The following is a 22,200-nucleotide window of genomic DNA, read 5'->3' as shown; positions in this document are numbered from 1 at the left end:
AGCAGCGAGAAGAGAGCATTGCCTGGATGGCTGGGGGTGCTTAATGAAGGATGTTGCTTTCCTGTACTTATGTTTTTGGCATTAAACCTGAACCTAAACGGTGAAGGTCATTATCTATGCTCTGGAAGATGGGACATCTCAGATAATTGCAATGTACTATCAAATTGATTGGAGAACAATGGGCAACCACAGAGCCGGGGTCGAATTCAATTGAATTCACTGATACCAACGTTAACACTGCTGGTCTCTCTAAATTCTAAACATCCCATAACGTTTAGCTCCACAAAATCACAAATCGGTCCCGTCCAAAGACTTTTTTTCTTGAAGTTAATCTTTTCAGCCACCTTTATGATGCCCCCATCCTCCCCACGTCTGCCTCTGCCATAAAGAACCAGCATCTTTTTTTTATTACAAAATCCTTTATTACAAATATCAGTGCTATACAATATATACAAAACAGTGGGAAACACAATTATTGCACTACAGACAGACAATAGACATTACACCAGAATGTTGCCATCCCTATCCACGATGGCATTTACACCCCGCGGAGCCGAACGGTCTCGAAACTCCTCCAAGGCCACTGTGGACTGCGCGTGTTCCTTTTCAATAGTTACCCGGGCACAAACATACCCCCTAAACATTGCCAGGCAGTCTGCCCGGGGAGATCCTCCCGCCACCCGTTTCCAAGACCCACGGATGGTGGATTTCGCCAGCCCCAGGAGCAAGTTGACTGGGACATCCTCATCCCTCCATGCCCCCTTCCTTACTGGATGACCATATATAAACAGGGTGGGACTAAAATGCAGCCAGAAGGCGAGAAGCAGCCCACGCAAATATGCAAAAAGAGGCTGCAGCCTGACACACTTCTTGGGGGTTTCTTCCTGCAGCCTGTCATTGAAACAACCACATCTTCCAGACGATTGCCCCATCCTCAGCTGATGTAATTCCCTCGAGTTTTGGTTTGACGTAGCCCTACCCTCCAGGGAGAGGGGAAGAACTGAGGAGGCCCGGTGCTGTCCGTCAGCCTGTGCACAGCGCAGCCGTCATCGGGCGGCGGGCGAGGCTCAGACGGCACGGGGGCTGCTGGTTGGACTACCGGCCTGACGTCACTGTGAGTACGGGTTGTTTTGACGGGGGGGGGGGGGCCGTGCTTGCGCGGTGGCGGTTCGCGTGACTCGGAACCGGCGTCACAGCTCAGGACAGGCCGAGGCCTGGGAAGCCTTGAGTAGGCCGCTGCTCGGCATTTGGTTAATTTTCACCTCCTGGCCGCAGGCAGCTTCTCTCCCGTGAGCTCTCTGCTGTTGTGTTTTGCTGGAGCAGCTTGCCTGTCGATTTCAACCTGGGCATCTCTTTTTGCTGAGAGTGCACGAAGCACCGGCCCCCTCCCCCACCGCCGACCCGATCGATTTGCAGTATCATCATAATCGATAATGTTTAACGTCTGGAAGCTGTCGCTGTCCTGTTTAATGCGTTAATCCGGGTGTCATGGGGGACTGGCAGCGAGTTATCTGCAAAACTAACCCAATGGATCTAAATACGTAATGGAATTGGAATAGGCACAGCTAAAGTAACAAGTAAATTGTGTTGTTGTTGGGGGATTTTCTGAATCTTAAAGCCGTACGTGAGTTTAAGAAGTACAAGTTACAGCTGGAACAAAGGGAATACCAAATTAAGAGTAAAAGGCACGGAGATATGCTTTTCTGACATCTTTTTCAAGTTGTCTTTTAAGCTGGTCCTTTTTGGCTCATATTTATCCCATCGAATATTGAAAGTCCTAGATAGAGTGGATGTGGAAAGGATGTTTCATACAGTGGGGGAGTCTAGGACAACAGCCTCCGTATAGATGGATTTCCCTTTTGAACAGAGATGAGTTTTTTATATCCAGAGGACTGTGTATCTGGCAGAATTGTGTGCAATTACTGCTTATATTTAGAGTGGAGCCTGACAGGTTCTTGCTTAGAAAGAGTGTCAAATGTTATGGAGAGAAGGCAGGAGAATGGGGTTGAGAGGGGCAATAAATAAGGCATGATGAAATGGTGGAGCAGACTTGTTGCCAAATGGCCTAATTAAGCTCCTATGTCTTGGGGTCTAACCCACTGAGTTTCTCCACCATTTTGTGTGTACATCAGATAGAACTTAAACCAGACAAACTGGATAAACTAGAAGATTTGTACTTGGTTTACATATTAGACTGTCTGATAGTGACTAAAGATGTTGAAGCCATCTTGCTTTGGTATGAAGGCACCAAAGTTGTTTAGTGCAGTCGGTGTCATCTGCTGTTACTACTAAGGTTGAGTTGTGTGCTCGTTGTGACTTCTGGCAGTCTGGACACTGGAGATGTGGAAGAATAAATGTGCAGTGGCACTCTGTAAGAGCAACATTCTGTTGTCAGAAAGAAGTCAGAAAATGTTTGATAAACCAGCCCCCTGGATTCCCCTTTCCCTATATTTGCTCGTGTTAGATTCTCCTATCCCTGGAAAAAGAATGTGAACACCCACCTCAGGATTTTGTAACCCTTTATAAGGTCACCCTTCAGCCTCTTTTGATCCAGGGAAATACAATCCCAGCCTAATCTGTCTCTTCATAATTAAAGCCACTTGTAGTGACACCATTGTGAATCTTCTTGCACCCTCTACAGCTTAATTACATCCTTCCTATAATCTGACAGAACAAAATGTATATAGTGAAATGGGAGAACAGCATTTGAGGAAGAGAAGCTCTAGAAACATAGAAAAACCTACAGCACGATACAGGCCCTTCGGCCCACAAAGCTGTGCCGAACATGTCCCTACCTTAGAACTACTTAGGCTTTACCCATAGCTCTCTATTTTTCTAAGCTCCATGTACCCATCCAGGAGTCTCTCAAAAGACTATCATTTCCACCTCCACCACTGCCGCCAGCAGCCCATTCCACGCACTCACCACTCTCTGCGTTAAAAAACCTTACCCTCCTGACATCTCTGTACCTAGGTCTAAGCTGTGAGTTGAAGTTTTGGAAGAGGGCCACTAATCCAGGAGGGAGGAGTGTTGTAGAAGCAGCAAACTGCTTGCCCTTTTGTTTTCATGTAGCCAAGCATTGCAAGTACTTCACAGGAATATAGAGGGCTATGGGTAACCCTAGTAATTTCTAAGGTAGGGACACGCTTGGCACAACTTTGTGGGCCGAGCGGCCGCTATTGTGCTGTAGGTTTTCTGTGTTTCTATGAATGTTATCAAACAAAATTTGCTTAGACACCTGAGAATGGAATGACAATAATTCTAGCATTGTGGAGATCTAAAATATAAGCAATGATGGAAATGCTTCCACCAGGCAATACTATTGTGAATGAGCCATGTAGTTTGATGTTCAGGTCCTTTGGCCCGCAATGTTGTGCCAACCTTTCAATCTAATCCTTCCCTCCTATATAACTCTCCATTTTTCTATCAATCAAATGCCTGTGTAAGAGTTTCTTAAATGTCCCTGATGTAGCTGCCTCTACCGCCACCCCTGGCAGGGCATTCCTTGTAGCCACCAAGCCACCACTCCCTGTGTAAATAACCTCCTTCTGTCAAGCACCCCCCCCCATGCTTTTCTCCAGTTACCCCTTGCATTAGCCATTCCTGCTATGGGAAAGAGTCTCTAGCTATCCGCTCAGTTTATGCCTCTTATACGTCCCTATCAATTCATCTCTGATCCTCCTTTGCTCCAAAGAGAGAAGCCAAGCTCATTCACCACCATTGGCACATCTGCAAGGAGCACTGTCACAAGAAAGCAACATTCATCATCAAGGATCCCCACCATCCAGGTCATGCTCTCACTGCTGCCATCAGGAAGGAGATAGAGGACCCTCTAGTCCCACACCACCAGGTTCAGGAACAGTTATTGCCCTTCAACATCGGGCTCTAGAACCAGAGGGGATAACTTCACCCACCCCAACACTGAACTGATTTCACAACCCATGGATTCAATATCAAGGACTCTACAACTCATATTCTCAGTACTCATTGCTTATTTATTGATTATTATTTTATATTATTGTTGTTCTTTAGTTTTCTAATTTTGTATTTGCACAGTTTGATGTCTTTTGCAGATTGTCTTTGTTGTGCGTGGTTTTTCATTTATTCTAATATGTTTCTTTGTATTTACTGTGAATGCCCACAAGAACATGAAACTCAGGGTGGTATACAGCAACATATATGTACATTGATAATAAATTTACTTTGAACTTTATCTTCAAAAGACATGCCCTCAAGTCTAGGCAGCATCCTGGTAAATCTCCAGTGCCCCCTCTAAAGCTTCCATATCCTTCCTATAACGAGGTGATCAGAACTGAACACTATTCCAAGTGTGGTCTAAGCAGGGTTTTATAGAGCTACAACATAACCTTGCAACTCTTAAACTCAGACTCAGAGTAATGAAAGAAAACACACCATACGCCTCCTTAGCAACCCTATCAACTTGCGCAGCAACTTCGAGGGATCTGTGATGTGGACGCAAAGACTTTGCAGGATTAAGGAAAGCCCCAAGGCGTTCTACGAGTATGTGAAGAACAAGGGGATGAGATGTGAGAGAATAGGACCAATCAAGTGTGACAGTGGAAAAGTGTGTATGGAACCAGAGGAGATAGCGGAGGTACTTAATGAATATTAAGTATTCAGCTTCAGTATTTACTGCAGAAAAGGACCTTGGCGATTTTAGGGATGACTTACAGCAGATTGAAAGGCTTGCACATATAGATATTAAGAACAAGGATGTACTGGAGCTTTTGGAAAGCATCAAGTTGGATAAGTCACCAGAACCGGATGAGATTTACCCAAGTGACTGTGAGAGGAGAGGGAGGAGATTGCAGAGCTTCTGGCATTGATCTTTGCATCATCAATGGGGATGGAAGAGGTTCTGGAGGATTGGAGGGTTGCAGATGTTGTTCCCTTATTCAAGAAAGGTATTAGAGATAGCCCAGGAAATTATAGATCAGTGAGTCTTTCTTCAGTGGTTGGTAAGTTGATGGAAAAGATCCTGAGAGGCAGGATGTATGAATATTTGGAGAGGCATAATAGGATTAGGAATAGTCAGCATGGCTTTGTTAAAGGCACGTCATGCCTCACAAGTCTGATAAAATTTTTTGACAATGTTCCCTCTCATGTTAACCATTTCAGCCCTGGGAAAAAGCCTCTGAATATCCACACGATCAATGCCTCTCATCACCTTATACACCTCTATCAGGTCACCTCTCATCTTCTGTTGCTCCGAGGAGAAAAGGCCAAGTTTGCTCAACTTATTCTCATAAGGCATGCTCCCCAATCCAGGCAATATCCTTGTAAGTCTCCTCTGCACCCTTTATATGTTTCCACAACCTTCCTGTAGTGAGGCAACCAGAACTGAGCACAGTACTTTAAGTGGTGTCTGACCAGGTTCCTATATAGCTGTAACATTACCTCTCGACTCTTGAATTCAATCCCATGATTGATGAAGGCCAATACACCATATGACTTGTTAACCACACAGTCAACCTGCGCAGCAGCTTTGAGTGTCCTATGGACTCAGACTCCAAGATCTTTCTGATCCAACACAGTGCCAAGATTCTTACGATTAATACTACATTCTGCCATCATATTTGACCTACCAAAATGAACCACCTCTCACTTATCTGGATTGAGCCCCATCTGCCATTTCTCAGCCCAGTTTTGCATCCCATCAATGTCCCGCTGTGACCTCTGACAGCCCTACATGCTATCAACAACACTCCCAACCTTTGTGTCATCAGCAAACTTACTAACCCATTCCACCATTTCCTCATCCAAGTCACCTATAAAAATCACAAAGAGTAGGGGTCCCAGAACAGATCCCTGAGGCACACCACAGGTCACCGACCTCCATGCAGAATATGACCCACCTACAACCCCTCATTGCCTTCTGTGGGAAAGCCAATTTTGGATCTACAAAGCAATGTCCCCTTGGATCCCATTCATCCTTACTTTCTCAATAAGCTTTGCATGGGGTACCTTATCAAATGCCTTGCTGAAATCCATGTACACTACATTTGTGGTTCTACCTTCATCAATATGTTCAGTCACATCCTCAAAAAATTCAATCAGGTTTTTAAGGCCTGACCTGCCTTTGAAAAGCCATGCTGACTATTCCTAATTATATTATGCCTCTCCAAATGTTCATAAATCCTGCCTCTCAGGTCTTCTCTATCAACTTACCAACCACTGAAGTAAGACTCACTGGTCTGTAATTTCCTGGGCTATCCCTACTCCCTGTCTTGAATAAGGGAACAACATCAACAACCTTCCAATCCTCTAGAACCTCTCCCTCATTGATGATGCAAAGATTATCGCTAGAGGCTCAGTATTCTCCTCCCTCACTTCCCATAATTGTATGGGGTACATCCCACCTGGTCCCGGTGACTTATCCAACTTGATGCTTGCCAAAAGCTCCTGCACATCCTCTTCCTTACTATCTACATGCTCAAGCTTTTCAGTCTGCTGTAATTCAACTCTACTGTCATCAAGATCCTTTTCCATAATGAATACTGAAGCAAAGTATTCATTAAGTTCCTCCGCTATCTCGTCTGGTTCCATACACACTTTTCCACTGTCACACTTGATCGGTCCTATTCTCTCATGTCTTATCCTCTTGCTCTCCACATACTTGTAGAATGCCTTGGGGTTTTTCTTAATCCTGTCTGCCAAGGCCTTCTCATGGTCCCTTCTGGCTCTCCTAATTTCTTAAGTCCTTTCCTGCCATCCTTGTAATCTTCTAGATCTGTATTATTACCTAGTTTTTTGAATGTTTCTTAAGCTCTTCTTCTTGACCAGATTTACAACAGCCTTTGTACACCACAGTTCCTGTACCCTATGGTCCTTCCCCTGTCTCATTGGAAGGTCCCTACGCAGAACCCACGCCAGTATCCCCCGAACATTTGCCACATTTCTTCGGTACATTTCCCTGAGAACATCTGTTTCCAATTTATGCTTCCAAGTTCCTGCCTGATAGCTGCATGTTTCCCCTTACTCTAATTAAGCTTTTCCCTAACTTGTCTGTTTCTATCCCTGTCCAATGCTATGGTAAAGGGGATAGAGTTGTGATCACTATCTCCAAAATGCTCTCCCACTGAGAGACCTGACACCTGACCAGGTTTGTTTCCTAATACCAGAGCAAGTACAGCCTCTCCTCTTGTAGGCTTACCTACATATTGTGTCAAGAAACCTTCCTGAATACACCTAACATACTTCACCCCAGCTAAACCCCTAGGGAGATGCCAGTCGATATTTGGGAAATTAAAACCCCCATCACGACAACCCTGTTATTATTACACCTTTGCAGAATCTGTCTCCCTACGATGTCCCTGTTACCATTGGGTGGTCTATAAAAAATACCCAGTAGAGTTATTGACCCCTTTCTATTCCTAACTTTCACCCGCAGAAACTCCGTGGACAACCCCTCCATGTCTTCCTCCTTTTCTGCAGCCGTGACACTATCTCTGATCAACAGTGCCACATTCCCACCTCTTTTGCCACCCTCTCTGTCTTTTCTGAAACATCTAAAGCCTGGCACTTGAAGTAGGCATTCCTGCCCCTGAGCCATCCAAGTCTCTGTAATGGCCACAACAGCATTGGTCCAAGCGCTGGTCCATGCTCTAAGCTTCCTCTGCTTTATTCACAATACTCCTTGCATTAAAATAGACACATCTCAAACCATCAGTCTGAACGCATCCCTTCTCTATCACCTGCCTATCCTCCCTGTCGCACTGTCTCCAAACTTTCTCTACTTGTGAGCTAACTTTCTTTCGTCACTTCACTTCGGTTCCCACCCCCCGGGCAATTCTAGTTTAAACTCTCCCCAGTAGCCTTAGCAAATCTCCCTGCCAGGATATTGGTTTGCCTGGGTTTCAAGTGCAACTTATCCTTTTTGTACAGGTCACACCTGCCCCAAAAGAGGTCCCGATAATCCAGAAAATTGAATCCTTGCCTGCTGCTCCAATTCTTCAGCCACGCATTTATCCTCCACCTCATTCTATTCCTATACTCACTGACATGTGACACAGGCAGTGATCCCAAGATTACTACCTTTGAGGTCCTGCTCAACTACCTTCCTAACTCCCTGTAGTCTGTTTTCAGGACCTCCCTTTTCCTACCTATGTCGTTGGTACCAATATGTACCACGACCTCTGGCTGTTCTTCCCCCTTCAAGATATTATGGATGTGAGCAGAATCATCCCGGACCCTGGCACCTGGGAGGCAAATTACCATCCGCGTTTCTTTCCTGCATCCACAAAACCGCCTGTCTGACCCCCTACTATAGGGTCCCCTATCACTGCTGCCATCCTCTTCCTTTTCCTACCCTTCTGAGCCACAGGGCCAGACTCTGTGCCAGAGGCACGGTCACTGTTCTTTCCCCCAGGTAGGCCGTTCCCCCCAACAGTACTTAAGCAGGAGTACTTATTGTTAAGGGGGACAGCCACTGGGGTACTCTGTAGCGTCTGATTCTTGCCCTTCCCTCTCCTGTCTGTTACCCACTTATCTGTCTCCCTAGGCCCCAGAGTGACTACCTGCCTATAGATCCTCTTTATCACCACCTCACTTTCCCCGACCAGAGAAAGGTCATCGAGCTGCAACTCCAGTTCCCTAACGTGGTCCCTAAGGAGCTGAAGCCTGATGCACCTGGCGCAACTGGGAGGTTGGGAGACTCCAGGACCTCCCACATCTGATACCGAGCACAGAAAACCGGCCTCTCACACATACTTTCTGTCTGTATTCTACACAGGCAATCTTGACCCTTTATTGCTGAAGCCCCGTTGAGCCAAAGCCTTCCTACTCTGTACTCCCTCTACTCCGATGCCCACTGTATAAATCTGTCTTCTTTTTAAACTCTTCTCACTGTCTGACATCCACGCGCTCACGCAGTTGTGCCCTGTTCAAACTGCTGAAGAAATAAATATGGGTAAGCCTAGGTAATTCCTAAAGTAAGTACATGTTCAGCAGAGCATTATGTGTAGGTTTTCTATGTTTCTATCCCTCTGTTCCTCCATACTGCTAAGAATTTTGCCATTAACCCTGTGTTGTGCCATCAAATTTGACCCTCCAAAATGAATCACTTTATACTTTGCTGGATTGAACTTCATCTGCCATTTAACAGCCCAGAACTGTAGTAAGACTTGCTTGTCTGTATTTCCTTCTTCGCTTTCTTAAAGAAAGGAAAATATTTCCACTCTCCAATCATCTGGTACTACTGCTGTGGCCAGTGAGGACACAAAAATTATTGTCAAGGGCATTGTAATCTCTTCCCTTGCTTTCTGTCGTAACATGAGGTATATCATTGTCTGGCCCTGGAGACTTATCTACCCTAATGTTTTTCAAACATTCCAGCTCATCCTCTCTTGATATCAGCATGTTCAAGCATATCAGCCTGTTTTACACTGTCCTCACAATCGCCAAGGTTCCTCTCAATGTTGCATACTGACGCAAAGTATTCATTTAAGGACTTCCCCTACCTCCATTGACGTGTTTCCTCTACTATTGAAGCAGCAAGTTTTATAGTTGGGAGTACAGAGATCAAGGCTTTAATCTTAAGGTGCAGCCAGAGTAAATACAATCAAAGTTATGCAAGAGGCCAGGACTGGAGGAGCTCAAAGATTCTGTGTCGTTGGAGAAGATTACAGATTTTGGGATAAGAATTTATAACAGGAATGAAGATTAATAAACTGAAAATTTTAAGGAAGAGTTTACTCGGCTAAATTATAATATTATTCTTTTCTTGCAACTGAAGCAGCAATGTTGATACCTCTGATGTCTGGGTTTTCCAGAAAAATGAGTTCTGACTAGACAGTTTCAATTGAAACTCAGTTGCTCCATGTTGCATGATCGAAGTTTATTTCTCAAACAGGGTTGAAATTGTATTTTAACTATATTGTCTATTTAGATAAATAAATAAATAAGACAGGTTCTTGGCACTGGTGCATCAGCAGCAGCTTTTGTTTCTGTGGTTCTTTATTATCCAGGTGGAGTAAGACTTGGAATGGTTGCTAGAAGGTTTTAGCAGCGTTTACAGTACTGATTCCTGAATAAATATTATTAATATATTCAATATTACTGACTATGCAAATCTGCAATGCACAAACTGCAACAGTGACAACACTTAAGAAGTACTTAATCGGAAATATTGTGAAGACTCTCACAACGTCGTATCAAAGGCACTGTACAAATGTAAATCATCTTTGTTGAGCTGAAAAGCTAAAATAAAAGTCAACGATGCTGGAAGTACTCAACAAGTCAGGTAACATCTGTGCAGGTTAGACAGAATCTGTGGAGAATAAAATAATTAACATTTTTTCATTTGATATTTAATCAAATGTTATGTTTGGAGTGTTACGAACCCCGTAACTGGGTCACTTACCAGCAAAGATAGAGAGGTCCGTTGAAGTCTGATGGTACCATTTTTAACAGTATTTATTGATAAAAATACACAAAAATAATATCAATGCAAACATACAGATAATATACGTCGTCAATACTAAATCTAAAAGTGCGGGTATATAATAATAATCAATAAGAAACAAGCTCTATCGTTGTCTAGGGGATAATGTATTGTCCGATGGAAATATAAAAGTCACTCAGTTCATTCAGGCTGCAGCCTTTGGTTGGAGTCAAGAGAGAGATTTTTAGAGACTTGGCAGCTTTTCCTTTTTATGATTTCAATCCTTCGAGAGTTCCGTTGGTGTAGCCGGTCCTTGAGCTAAATCCGTTCTTCCGTGGTAAGGCCCCAATCCCAGGCAGAGGGAAAGGACGCGAGCCCCCCACCGGCTGCCACTATAAAACGCTGTCACGGGATTTCTAGCGTTTCTCCTGGTGCGTCTAAAGGGGTTGTTCCCCAGACCCTCTTTTATCCTTACTCACGGGGTCTCAGATGTCAATCAGGTTGGGATGATGCAATCCCTCAACCAGCCCCCTCTGTTCATTCCCTGAGGGCTTCAATGAATAGTACAGTACTCAATACACAATTCCGTCTCCAAGAGACAATGGCCGTTATCCATGGCTTTGTCTCGCTGAGGCCAGGACACATTCCAAACCCTGTGTATTCTGGACGTGTCTCTCTCATTTCCTGGGTCCCAGACCCGAATTAATAGCGATCTTGCGATTCTCACAAAGGAGGGGGCTACTTTGTACCCTTCGGCCCCTCAGAGTTGTGGCACATTCGTTACAGGAGGTTGGGTATGAAAATGTTTTCTAATGTTGCCAGGAGTGAGTGCTGCTTTTAAAATAAACATTAATTTAAAAAGGTACTATTTTCAGCTTGTGGTTGTCAGTCCTGAGACCAGCATTTCTAGCACATCCTGGAATTTATTTGAAAATGTGTCCATGTTGGCGTTGCATATGAATATACCAATTTATGAATTAAGACTGCAGTAGATCACACTGGCTCTGAAATTATAATAATAAGGACATGGCAGATCTGACAGTAACTTTACCTGTTAACCACTGAGCTCTTAAAGCATGCTTATCCATAATCTCTTTGCCTTTGCCATGATATCCGGAAGAAGATAGCACCAATGAACAATGCTACCAAGGGCGACATCCTTCAGATGGTCCTTTTCTGTCTCTGAGAGGATCCCAGAAGGCTGGGAGCAAACCATGTAGTAGGGAGGTCAAGAAGCCTGGAGATGGGCTGCGAGCAAATGATGGATTCCATTTCTCGACGATTAAAATGCCGAGGAAGATTAATATGATCAAGGCAGGTATGGAAGGCGAGCAAATGTTCAGTGCCGTCTGTCACCTCTCACTCGCTGCTGCGCGTGATGGTCTCTCTCCCTTTTGTTTGCGTTCAAATGGTTACCTCTCTGGAGCTGGAGCTCTGGTGCTGGAGCAAGGTTTAATCGATGTGGTATGTGTATTGGATGCTGGTTCAAAGTATGATGGTGTTTTTAGTTTCTAGTCGCTCTTTTCTTTGTTGCTATTTTGGATGATTTTTGAAATGGGGTGGCATGCACTGAGATGAACTGAAATGTGCCTGGAATTTTCTCAATTTTGTGTTTATTCACTTGCTTTTTGCCATTTGCGCAATATGTTTATTTTGCACGGGGAGGGGGGTTGTTGATGTTTTTCCTTGAATGGGTCCATGGTTTTTCTTTGTTTTGTGGCTGTCAGTAGGGAAGATGAATCTTAGGATTGTATGCTGCATACATACTTTGAATCTTAAAAATAAAGACCATTTCCAATTTGCTTCAAGGAAGAGAGTTCCAAAGTCTCAAACATCTGAGAAGATGTTTCTCTTTATCTCTGTTTTAAGTGGATTGACCATACCTTTAGAGCATGGTCTAGATTTCCAGACTACTTCACATGAAGAAATCTTGTCCTACTTCCACTGGTTGGATCTTATGTGTTTCAGTCAAGTCACTCATCACTCTTGTAAACTCAGGAGGATTTTGTCCAATGTTGTTAGTCAGTCCACTGGTTACTGGTATTAGTTTTGTAAACCTCTCAACTGCTTCTAATGCTTTAACTTATTTAACAGCACCAATACTGCACATAGAACTCTGGTGTGACCTCAACAAAGGGCCCAACCCAACCTTCCTATTTTTGCATTTTTTTTCCATCTAGCAATAAATGGTACCATTCTGTTAGTTTTTCTAATTCTTTGATGTACCTCCATGGCAGCCTATTGTGAACTATGGGAACCAGAATCTTTTCCATCTTGGAGCCCTACATTTGGTCACCATTTAAAAGGATTTGTTTTAACTTTCACAATTTCACATCTTCCCTCATTGAACTCTTTTTGCCAGACCTTTGACCACCCACCTAATCTGTCTATATACTTTTGTAGGCTCAATTGTTTTTCCTAACTTACTCTCTACCTGTTTCTGTGTGTTATTAAATCATAAGACCGTAAGACATAGGAGCAGAATTAGGCCATTCAACCCATTGAGTCTGCTCCGCCATTCCATCATAACTGATCCCAGATCCCACTTGACTCTATATTCTTGCTTTTTTGCCATAGCCCTTGATGCCCTGACTGATCAGGAAAAGTCAACTTGCACCTTAAATATACCCATGAACGTGGCCTTCATCGTAGTCTGTGGCAGAGCATTCCACAGATTCTGTACTTTCTGGCTAAAAAAAATCCTCATTATCTCTGCGCTAAAGATTCACCGCTCAGTTTTGAGGCTGTGCCATCTTAAAACCTTTGAGTTTGACAAGCACTTTTTCCTTTGCCTGGCAATGACATTCACTCCTGCTCTCTGACACTCATGGACCTCTGGCACACTTCCACAATGAAGGCAGATGCAAAGTAACCATTAAGTTCATCTGCCATTTCTTTGTCCCCCTCCCATTACTACCTCACCAGCATCATTTTCTAGTGGTCCAATATCAACTCTCACCTCCCTTTACTCTTCATATAACTGAAAAGAATTGATATCCTACTTCAAATTATTGGCTAGTTTGCCATTAGATTGCATCTTTTTCCTTCTTTTAGCTTTTTTAGTTGCCATTTGTTGGATTTTAAAGCTTCCCAATCATCTCACTGCCCACTCACTTTAGCTACCTTATAACCTCTTTTTTTGGCTTTTATATAGTCCTTAACTTACTTTGTCAGCCACAGTTGCCTACCCCTGCCATTTGATAACTTCTTCCTCTGTGGGACATAACTATCCTGCGCCTTGTGAATTATTCCTAGAAACTTCAGCCACCTCTGCTTTGCCGTCATCCCTGTATCCACCTGGGCAAGCTCCTCTGTTATTCCCTTTATTCCTTTGTGATACTGATACATGTGACTTGTGCTTCTCCCTCTCCAATTGCAGTATGAATTCAATCATATCATGATCGCTGCCTCTGTAGGGTACCTTTTACATTAAGCTCCTTAATAAGATCTGGTTTATGATACAACACCCAATGTAAGATAGCCTTTCCCCGAGTAGACTCAAGCACAAGCTGCTCTAAAAAGCCACCTCATAGACATTTAACAAACTCCCTCTCTTGCAATCAGACACCAACCTGATTTTTCCAATCCCCTCGTATATTGAAGTCCTCCATTACAATTGTGCCATACCCTTATTACATGCTTTTTCCAACAACCTTTGTAATCTCAACCCCACATTTTGGCTACTATTTGGAGGCCTATATATGATTCCCATAATCGTTTTTTTACCCTTGCAATTTCTTAACTCCACCCACAAAGATTCAACATTCGCTGACCCTTTGTGACCTCTTTCTAAAGATATGATTCCATCTCTTACCAATGGAGCTACACCCCCACCTATGCCTTCCTGCCTGTCCTTTCAATACAAAGCATATCCTTTGATGTTGAGCACCCAGCGATGGCCTTTTTTCAGCCATGACTGAGTAATGTCCACAACGTCATTACTGACCAATCTCTAATTGTGCCACGAGTTCATCCACCTGCAAGTATTTTCATTTATTAGGTAAATGAATTTTTAGAAGTTGTGCAGCAGTCTATTGCATGCCATTCATTACATTTTACCATGGACTGGTGCTCAATTTTTTAAAAAGTTTATCTATTAAAATAAACATTTATATCTACGTTCTCATTCCTGTTTGCCAGCCAGTTTTCTAAACATGCCCATATGCTAATTCCCACAGCATTATTTTTTATTTTAAATATCTGTGGAAGCTCTTATTATCTATACTCTCCTAGCTAGCTTTGTCCTGTGCTTTATTATTTTCCTTCCTTGTCAACCCTTTAATGACCCTTTCCTTTTTGTATATTCTACACAATCTTCTGACCTGAACAGTTGTGCTTTCTTTTCTTTTTAATTTTGATATAGTGTTTAATTAACTATGGATGGTCACCTTGGATATTTTTTCTTTCTTGATGGTTCAAATTTAATGACCAATTCATCTTAGAACTAAATGATAGTTGAATTATATTATAATGACAACTGTCTGAAGATATTTTTGTAAATCATTCATTTACATTTATAGAATGCTCTCTTTGGTCACCTCTGGAATGTAAGGCTCCAAGAACCATCCTGGAAGCACTCTGAACTCTTTATCTAAGCTATCTTTACCCGTGTTTTTGTATGTAAACTAAAATGGCCCATGATTTTTTTTCCATACCTTTCTGACAACCTCTCATTATTTCTTCCTTTTCTAATATTTCTTACTATGTAAGCTAGACTATGTCCCTATAGTACAGTTCCCACTTTCATAGTGCTCCACTTTTACTAGACCAGACTTTGAGCACAGATTCACATCTCTAAGCTGATTTGCCCTTTGCACATATTTCAGGTTATAATCCAGAGTTTATAACCTTTAGTACCCGGTTCTGCAAACAAACTATGCAAAACTTTTTATTGTCTTGCCAATATTGACATGATCAGCAAGACCCTCACTTTCCACTTTTAGGTGCCTTCAGCCCTGGCCAGAGTGAAGTTGCTCTTGCTGTATCTTGCAGAGAACAGATTCAATTCTGCTGCACTGTGATCCTTACAAACAGTCACCCAGTTGAATGGCTTTCTGAACTATAAGTTAGCTCATTCACCTTGCAGCGCATACTCACTCAAGCAAACCTTGGGACTGCACCCCCCCCCCCCCCCACCACCCAACATAGTTTGAAAGCAAACAAATGCATTCAGCAGTGGTTTGCATAACCTCTGCTGTGTTGTGTCATTCACTAAGGTTGTGACTGGATGTATCACTGCAAATGAGACAGTGAAGAAGGGAACCTATTGAATTGACTTTATTTTTTACATCCTTCACATACACGAGGAGTAAAAATATTCTCGTTACGTTTCTGTATAAATGTATAACATGCAATTTATAGTAATTTGTAATAAATAGTATGTATAACAGGGCTGTTAATATAGCATAGAAATACAATTGTATCAGCGTGAATTAATCAGTCTGATAGCCTGTTGGAAGAAGCTGTTTTGTTGGCCCTGGCTTTTATGCTGCAGTACCATTTCCCGGATGGTAGCAGCTGAAACAGTTTGTGGTTGGGGTGACTCGGTTCCCCAGTGATCCTCTGGGCTCTTTTTACATACACACCTGTCTCTGTAATTGTCCTGAATACCGAGAAGTTCACATCTATGGATGTGCTGGGCTGTCTGCAAATAAGCAGATATTCTTCAAGTACCTAGTTTTTAGTTTGAGGTGTCTGCAATGAGATGTGAATAATTTACCTTTGTAGCTGTGTGCCCATGTTCTAGTGGTGGGTGGAACTTGCCTTAATATTTGTCAACCTGCAACTAAGCACTCATCCTTAAGGTGTATGACAAGTCATTGATGTTGGGTGGGTAAGATGGACCACTGAGACTTTTACTTTGAGAAGAACATACACAGTACATCATGGTGAACAAACATGTTACTTGTATGATTTACTTTTCCCATTTAGTTTGATTTTGAAACTGTTTTAATTTGGTATGAATTTCAAAAACGTGATCTAAACATTGAGTGAATTCATCTTGCCCATATGCAATTGAAGCGATCTTTACTGTAATATTTAAATAAATAAAGATTTTGGTCCTCATACTGAGAGGTTATGTTTGTTCATCCTTCAGAGTGATTGAGTAATGTTGAGGCTAGACTTTTATTTGCCACTTGTGTAGAATAATTCCCATGACCAGTTGCTCTTTTGGGATATTTGATCTTGTGTCTCAATGCAACATCTGAAAGCAATATTTTATACTGTGTGACAGGTTCTGCCTCTTGTCTCCTTCATTGGTTTTGCATTATATCTCTTCCTGGCAATCTGCTGCTTTAGTACTTTAGACTTTAACCTTCTGACCATCATTCTTTTTCTGGCTGAGAAGACTGATGAAGATTCTGAATTTTTTTTGAGGCAAACTGTTTTGGATGTTATTAGAAGAAAATATGTTTGATCTATCCTTGTTATTCTGAAGTGGATGTGGTTAAATTTGTAAGCTCAGTTTGCATTGGTTCTTTAAGTACCAAAAATGGCACACAACACTATACATAATTGGTGATACTGCAAAATATTTAATATATTTTGTTTCTAAGCACATCATTAGTAACTTCAAGAAAAATTAAGCTTTCTAACTGTTTAATGTTGCAGTTGCATGTAATAGATTAGTCAGATTTCTGTTCCTCTCCAATTATTGATTGTTTAGTTAATATCCTGATATAGGCATGTCTTATTAGAACACAGGAAATACAGTACAAACCAGCAGCAAGCTGGAATGCCACCTATACCAATCTAACCTATCCCATCTGTCTTCACAAAGTCTGTTTCCCTCTATTCTCTGACTGTTCTACATCCCTCTTAAACATTCCAGTTGTATTTTCTTCCACCACCCCTGGAAGGATGTTCCAGGCTCCTTCCACTGTCTGTGTACGTATATAAAAAAAGTTTTATCTTGTAAATCCTCTTTAAACTTTCCCCTTTCATCTTAAAGCGATGCCGTCTAGTACTTGATATCTCCACCATAGCAAAAAGACTGACAATCTATCCTATCTATTCCTTATATATTTTTATAAGCTGCCCAATGTGGGATAACATAATGGGTGCCAGAGGACATGTATTGTTTGTAATAGAAACTGTTCTGCATACTTCACAAACACTGTCATTGAGTTGTGTTCACTTTAAGAGGCAGTGTCTGACATAATGACGTTGGCGTAAGGTGACTGCTTTTGGTTTGTTCGTAATAGAAGTTAAGGACTGCACCTTTTGTTAAGCACATAAAACAACTCTCGCATGTTTTATTCACAAAATCCTATATTGGTGACCCTGACACTTGCAAGATTCCGGAGTTACTCAAAGATGTGTTGACCAATGCAGTTGCTTTGAAGCTGCCAGAGCTTTGGGAGCAGCCACTACTGCAAGGTTTGCATAGGTAGAAGCCCAGTTTGCAATGCGAGAAATCACTGCAGACAGTGCCAAATTTTACTTTGTAGCATCACTAAGTAGTTCCACTACAGTCAGAATGGTGAGTCTACTAAATGACCGGACTATATGTGATAAATATGGCACTCTGAAAACTCAACTATTACAGACTTTCTGAGTCTGACCACACCCAAAAGTTGCTCTCCTTGCCTGGGCTGGGTGACACTAAGCCTTCAGAGCTAATGGATCACATGCTTATCTCTCCTGGGCGACCACCATCCTTGTTCTATTTTTAAAGAACTCCTTAGGCACCAAATGCCTGATCAAGTTCACACAACCCTTGCTAATACACCCGTGAAGGACAATAAGAAGTTGCTATAATGGCCGATAGTCTACACTCAGCCAGGTAGAGATGCTTCATCCCTCCTCCTTTCCCTGTTTCAACAAGCCCTGTCAACAGAGCCTTCAGCAGGCTCATGCCCATGGCTCCGAATCAGACAATGCTGGAATGCTGGTCTGTGTTTTTACCACACACACTTTGGCATGAACACTAAGAACTGCTGGCACATCGGGACATCAGAGGTCTGTGAGCACTGTGGGTTCCAGTTGCCAGGGTCGTCTGTTTACTTTACAGACAACTTTTCAGGGTGCTGCTTCCTGTATCACAGGGGTGCCCAAGTGCGCTGCCCCCATTGCCCATTGATTATAAGGCTCAGAGTGAAAGACCCTAGCTGGAGGCTGCCAGTGGTAGCAGGATTTGGAGTTGTGAGACATGCAAAAGGACATTTAGTAGATCTTAAGAACTGCCAGCTTTTAGACACACAGTTCTTCATGGCGATTCAGTCTGGTGCATGCACCATTATATGTGAGTTCACTTGCCTGCTGGGCAGACTTCACCACTGCCACATTTTCCACTACAGTCAAAACATGTGAGTTGAGTATCACATTTCCACATCTGGTTCACCAGTCCACAACTGCGCATGTAGACTAGACTCCAAGCTGGCCAACGTGAGGGCTGAGTTTGCTAATGTGGAAATGCTTGGCTTTGTACACTGGTTGATTTGGGGTTCACCCCTCCAAGTGGTCCCTAAGCCGTCCATGCAGTGATTACAGTCAGCTTCAAGAGGCCAATACCCCTCTGTTTGTTAACTAGTCCACATATATTCAAGTCTTTTTAGCAAGTTTAGCCGGAAATATAATTTTTTTCTAAAGTGGACCATTAGGGGCTACAATCAGGTACCTGTGTATGCTGAGGACATTCTCAAAAATGCTGTTATAACCCTGTTTAGCCTATTTGCATTTCTGTGCATGCTGTTTGGACTGAAAAAATGCAGCACACAGACTCGCCAGTGACTGATGGGCTCTACGTTGAAAGACTTAGTTTTACTTTTTGTTTACCTGGATGACATACAGCGCACCCAGAACTGAATATTTATCACATCTCCGCAGACTTTTGGAGAGCTTAAGCCAACGTTGGCTGATTATTAACCCCACTAAATGCCAGTTTGGTTATGTTGACTTTTTTGGCCACTGCATCTCCACAGAAGATGCAACACCACTGTAGTCAAAAGTCACCAATATTAAGGTCTTTTTAAGAAGTACAAAAAAGCTAGATGAACTCAGCAGGTCGGGCTGACCCTTCGTCAGCTCTCGACCTGAAACGTTGACTGCTTCTTTCAATGGATGCTGCCCGACCTGCTGAGTTCATCCAGCTTTTTTGTACATCTTGATTTGACCACAGCATCTGCAGTGTACTTTGTGTTAAGGTCTTTTCACTTCCCTGTGCTACCAAAGCATTTCAGGAGTCTTTGGGTGTGGTGAATTTCTCTCACTGTTTCATTCCATGAACTGCTAAACTTATGCTTCCACCTGTATAGTACCCTTAAAGGCAGTGTCTCTAATTACGTGCTTGAGTGGTCAACAGACGTGACCGGTGTATTTTGATACCAAGTGAGCCCTTTCCAATACGACCCTACTGATGTACCTGCTCCCCAATCAATGCACCCATAGCCATCACTACTGGTGCCTCAGACACACTGTGAGTGCTGTGCACAAACAGCTGGTTGGAAGAATGTGGCCAATGTTTTTGTTTTCTACTGGAGGGTCAGCATTTCACTGTGTTCATTGACCACAAACCCCTCGTGCACGTGATGTCAAAATTGAAGACTGACAAACACCACATTGAAGGGAAAAATAATGCTGTGGCTATTTGCCTCTCACGGCACTTTGGGGTTAACTGGGCTGGCATGGAGGTTGACCAAGTTACTGACCCAGAGGTCCAGGCTTACAAGACAGTCACAGGCCTGTGATTGGCTGATGTCAAGATAGGGGACCCAGGAGTTTCTCTCGTGTGTTGTCTCAACCAGTTGGCCTCGGCCCATAGTGCACGCAAACTGGAGACATACTGGTTTTAACTCCATTTGCAGCTTCTCGCATCTGGGTGGGAAGGCTTCAGAGAAACTGGTTGATTTGAAGTTTGTGTGGCACAACCTTAGGAAGGACGTATGAAAATGGAGTGCAGCTTGTGTTGTGAGTCCATGGGCAAAAACTAACTAGCACAATTGAGCACTATCGGCATCTTTCAAGGTCCCTAAGCGATAGTTTGACTATGCCAATGTGGACCTGGTTGGTCCTCTTCTGAGCTCTTCCCTCCCACCCCCTGCAGTTTCATGCATCTCCTTACCATAGTGGACCATACCACCAGCGGCCAGAAGTCAGCCCTCTAGTGTCGACGACAGCTATGGGCATGGCTCTGGTGTTCATCAACATCTGGGTAGCTTGGTTTGGTACCCCATCTGATATTTCTTACGACCGCAGTCTCCAATTCACGACAGAACTCTGGCCTGCAATGACCGGAACCTCGGCATTAAATTACATCACACCATGGCATATCACCCACAATCCAATAGCCTGTGTGAGCAGTCTCTCCATTCCTTAAAGGTTGCTCTGAGGGCCTACCTGACAGACAAGTGTTGGCAGAGTCACCTCCCTGATGGGGCTCAGTCCTCCGCAGCTGAGTTGGTGTATGGGGAGCCATTGAAGAGTGCTGAGTGATTTTTTTATTTCTGAAGCCACAACTGCCTGGTCAACTTCACAGCAGCATTCCACCCTCCTTAGTAAACTTAATTCTTTTACACCTATTCCTACCTCCCATCATGACGTGCAGCACTCTTGGTTCCAGTTAACCTACGTTCTACCTTGTTTGTTTTTGTCGGCGATGATATACATCAATGCTCCATTAAGCCCCCATACGATGGCATGTTCTGCATTTTGGAACAGGGTGAAAAGACTTTTATTGTAGATGGGAAAGGGTAAACCTGAATGTATTTCTGTAGGTCACCTTAACCGGGCCACCAAGACCTGCACTATCTACGTGCATGTCAGCACATCCCTGGATGAGCCAGAGGTACTTCTGTTATTCCAAGCAAGGCACATGGGACCCGAGCTGGACAGCTTATATGAGCTCCAGACAGACAGACAATACTGGTTTTGGTGTATTCTGTGGTGGGGGGGGGGGGGGGGGGGAGAGGTGCCTGTGTGGGCTAATTATTTGGGTGCTAGATGATACACATTGTTCATAATGGGAACTGTTCTACATAATTCACAAATACTGCCATTGAGTTGTTGAGTTCACTTTAAGAGACTGATGTAATGATGTCAGCAGACTGCTTTTGGGTTGATTGTAATGGAAGTAAAGGCCTATATCTTTTAAGTGCATAAAATGACTCTCATATGTTATATCCATAAAATCCTACACCATTAGTCCCGGACACTTCAGAAAAAACAATCCAAGTTTGTCCAATTTCTCCTTATGTTGTAGCAACTGTGCCTCTTGTATGGCATTTTACACTTCTAGCTTCTGGCACGTTCATTTTTCACTTTCTATCTGCTGATCACACCTTTATCTGTGTGGCATTTACACCCTAGACCCAGTAAAATTATCCCATTCTCTCCCACTCTTTTTCAGATGACTTCTGAATAATCTTGACGCTTTTTAATCGAAATGAAGTGCGACCATTCATCACCAACTCTGGCTCTGCTATACCAAGCATTTCCTCTATCGAACACTGATATTTTAAATTAATCCTCAATTGAACGGATATAGCCAGATTCTGTTCTCTGGCTCACTCTATTTAAACCACTCTCCCTCAACACTAGCCAGTTTCTGGTGTTCATTGTTTTCTTTACCTCTAAGACTACCATCTGTATAGCTGCCTTTATTGTTTCTTTACCTTCTGGATATTTATAATATACTAAAATAATGAAGTTTTACAAGGAAAAACTACAGTACAGGGAAAAGGGTTCCTTTCCTGGTTTCACCTGCCCCAAGATCTTATCATCTGGTTGCTGGTCCCTGGCCTAGCCCTCCTTGTCCTGTTATATGCTGGTAAACTTTCCTCTTTTGTCTTAGTCCTGAT

At 43.0% G+C, this 22,200-nt stretch overlaps 1 protein-coding gene across 4 annotated transcripts in view; it reads left to right on the top strand.

Moving 5' to 3' along the window:
• The first annotated feature begins 421 nt into the window (after window positions 1-421).
• Window positions 422-22,200, top strand: part of rhbdd1 (rhomboid domain containing 1) — a 90,267-nt gene continuing 68,488 nt past the window's right edge. The window contains exons 1-2 of one of the 4 annotated variants that reach the window (XM_059943734.1): window positions 422-1,114; window positions 11,526-11,716. The gene's annotated coding sequence lies outside the window, so the exon portion shown is untranslated. Of the gene's footprint in view, window positions 1,115-1,145; window positions 1,578-11,525; window positions 11,721-22,200 lie in introns of those variants that run through there. The other 3 variants (XM_059943730.1, XM_059943721.1, XM_059943738.1) reach the window with 3 other exon arrangements.

The sequence above is a fragment of the Hypanus sabinus genome, chromosome 2 (assembly GCF_030144855.1).
Source record: "Hypanus sabinus isolate sHypSab1 chromosome 2, sHypSab1.hap1, whole genome shotgun sequence".
In the NCBI taxonomy this organism is placed as follows: Eukaryota; Metazoa; Chordata; class Chondrichthyes; order Myliobatiformes; family Dasyatidae; genus Hypanus; species Hypanus sabinus.
The sequence above is the reverse complement of the archived record's forward strand: the minus strand, read 5'-3'. Positions and strand labels throughout refer to the sequence as shown.